This window comes from Miscanthus floridulus, chromosome 3 (genome assembly GCF_019320115.1).
Source record: "Miscanthus floridulus cultivar M001 chromosome 3, ASM1932011v1, whole genome shotgun sequence".
Lineage (NCBI taxonomy): Eukaryota > Viridiplantae > Streptophyta > Magnoliopsida > Poales > Poaceae > Miscanthus > Miscanthus floridulus.
Genome location: NC_089582.1, coordinates 17042267 through 17045731, shown reverse-complemented (window position 1 = coordinate 17045731; position 3465 = coordinate 17042267). Strand labels below are relative to the sequence as shown.

The window sequence follows — 3465 nt, the reverse complement described above, 5'->3', positions numbered from 1 at the left end:
ACGAAGTTTTATAATTGGTAGACATCACATTATAGTTTGACCAGTCCAGGCTAATCCGGAAAAGTACACGCAAACTCCATGAGATGGACTCCACTGAGAGTGAGAGGTACAACAACTAACACAACAATTATCAGGGTTTAACAATTGACAAGATTTGGAGGACAGAAGAGAGTAAAAGCTAGCATCTGCAAACCATACATGGAACGGGAGCAATCTATCGATGTCGAGCAGAAGGAGCAGCATCAGTAGTAGCTGTGCCGGCAGCATCGCCTGGGCCGACTCACGATCCCAACATGGGAGAGCAATGCCCAGAGCAGTGTTATCAGCTCACCACCCCGTGCAATGGCCTCCAAATGACCTCTGACATTGTCCGAGGGAGCGATGTACAGGATCATCTCTGACCAGAATTCTGCCAACACCATCCATGCAATTTCCTGACCTTCCATCAGCTCCACCAGTTGCTTTCCAAGCACGACGCCTCTCCTGAGCACTTCGTGCCTGGAATTGACACTCAGCAACTGGATCACCTGCTCATACTCGGCCTCTGGTCCCACTGCAGTACAGCTACACCCTGAGAGTGCACACTTGGCATCATTCTTCACCACCTCATATAGGCTGGTGCTCCATTCTTCATGATCAGGAAGCAGATCCGGAGACCAGGCCATCAGGTATGTGCAGTAGCGTGACAGGTGAGTAGCAGCAATCTTGTAATTCAGATAGGGCAAAGAATCATGTTCTTGGCCACATTGGTATGGATGCCTCACCTCAAGGATGCATGTGGCGATGTGCCATGTAAGTATGATATCAGATGTACCAGTGCTACTACTGCAGGCCCACAAGAACCTTTCGCCACCAACTCGGCTCAGGTGTAGAGAATTTCTGCCATTGCTTAATTCTTGCCCAATGCTGATGTAATGTGTCATAGTATGGATAATGCATACCTTCACTGCTTCTGGTATCTTCTTCACACTCCTATCTAGGTCTGGGAGACCCAGGAAACGTCTGAGAAGAACAAGTGGGGTTGTTCTGGGGTGAACCACCAATATTGAGCTCTGGCCCATTTTTTCGTCCCAATGCTTCATCAGCTCCCATTTGCACTGCAACAGAAGGACAAACCATTTCTGCACCCGGAGAGATTGCTGCAAAGAGGCATGTCTGATATAGTGGCAGATGAGAGCTACTTTGGTCCAGTTAGAGCAAATGTAGGACGCTATGTAATTCGCCTCTGCCATCACAACTAACACCAGAAGAAAAAATAAAGGAACATCATCAAAGAGAAAGGGTCCAAAATGTTTTTTCGGCATGTCGCTTATCAAGTGCCTTTCGCTGCACCATAAATTACAGCGCATCTGATGCTCATATTTGGGCTCCCATTTCAATACAAGACCCTTGATGATGAATGATCCAGCCACAAGGCAGTAAACTATGCTCAAGAGTGAGATACTGACACTCAAGATGGGCAACCAATATTTGGAATAAGAAACCGAAAGTGATGAGTAGTAGTAATCTTGAATGAAAGAAAGTTCATCTACAATCACCCCAAATACCCTTCCATGGTTGCCTTCTCTTAACAACAAGCTCAAGAATTTGTTTAGGGCCCTCATAGACCCAGCATTAGCAAACTCGTACCTTGCGAACCGACATCGCAACAGTTTGAACAGTGAGAATGACAAGCATATGTCTTTTAGTTGTGGTCTTGACATAGCAAGCCTGTCGTCGTCCAACTGCCAAACCTGGTCAAAGGTTACTATGCCCATTCTGTTGATTCTTGAGAGATCTTTGCATACATACCCGTGAGGCCTCTTCTCCACTTGAATATCCTCTTCTCCCATTACCAAGAGCGGGGGAGGCGGATGTGCATCCTCACCTGCCCATGGCTCACCAAGTTCAGTTGCTTCTTGTAGTTGTAGATGTTTCATGTACCCAGAAATAAGACGAGGATTACGTCCAAATGCCAAGGAATGCCGGGCCTTCTCAAATGCATAATACTTTAACACAATTTTAGCAAAAATCACAGCAAAAAGCACCAATTCAAGGTGAAATTGCCACTTATTGGACTTAATCGGGCCCATGACACTGACACCAAGATAAAGGGTCCAGATACCTTGAACAAGCAGCTGGATTGGGGGACCTTTGTTCCGACCTTCTTTGTCATCAAAGGCGACTATTACGCTGGTATTGATCACCACGATCTGAACAAGAAATGCCCATGATACAACTGTAAACTGATGAAAACCGCCATGGCAGGTTGCTGCTGTCAAGGTTCCCAATGCTTCATCTTCATTGATGTAATCATTGGTGTTGGAGCCGATGGTGGAGACAACATAGGAGATGATGGGGAGGAACAAAGTTGTAGCTCCAAGGAAGATGAAGCGCGTTAAGGAGTGGTACCGATACCGCCGAGCATAAGCTCCGATAACAACTATGACTCCAGCCAAGACAGCATCCATGACTATCAGCATGTTCACCCGCCACATCTTCCCTCCCATGATCTCATTAAAGATTCCAAGAATTCATGAGAGCAACTGATGTTTGAGGAACACTTCTGTAGTGCAGCATCGTTGTAGCAGATTGATGTGGTGGCATTGTTCCGGGCCATAGTCTAGCTGAATACCAAATCTCAACATCAGAACAAGTTATTGTGTAGAAACCAACAAAAGAACTAGTTATTATGCAACGAACATTAACTCATGGTGCAGGGTTTAATTTGTGACGAAAGGAAAATTAAGTTATAGAACATATATAAACATGAGAATAAGGGCACGAAATTAAAAGAACTTGATAGAGGTATAAGCTAGATATCCACTTACAAACGTGAAATCCGTGAGACCGCTGAGAATTTATGGATGTTCCCTTGTGGTCTTGTGTGGATGCTTATATATTGAGCAGCTTTGGAAACATGAGCTGCTGGGTGCCTGGGTCCTGATGTTTTGTTCTTTGTTCCATTTTCCTCGTGTGTTCCCACCCACAAAGGGAGCAGTAGTGGGGCATATATGCATTCTAGCTATACTTTGCCTTTAATGCCGGAGTACACATGACATACCGATAACTATCCAGTTTGCACTTGCACTTGGATAGCGCTTGTCTGTCACCCCCAATGGCCCACAACCTCCAATAATGCCCTCTAAACATGCTACCATTCAATTGTTAGCTTTAGCCTTTGCTTTTACTTTTGGTTTGATTAATCGCTCTTGGTGGCTTTGCTTTTCCTTTCACTTTGATCACTCCATGTATATAACAATATATATATAAATAAAATGACTCGTGGTCTACATAATGTACTCAGATTAAGTCCGCATGAGTGCTTCCTATATATGATTTCATGGGCAGCACACGCTATTATTCTTTTTCACACTTACAAGACATCCACTAAGGACATGTTTGGAACTCAGAAATATAAAACAGAGGAATGAAAAGAAACGCATGAATGGAATAGGGAATGGAAAAACACAGGAAAAATACAAG

At 44.4% G+C, this 3465-nt stretch overlaps 1 pseudogene; it reads right to left on the bottom strand.

The window, feature by feature from the left end:
- On the bottom strand, positions 1-2599 carry LOC136545093 (uncharacterized; annotated as a pseudogene).
- Between the last annotated feature and the right edge of the window lie 866 nt (positions 2600-3465).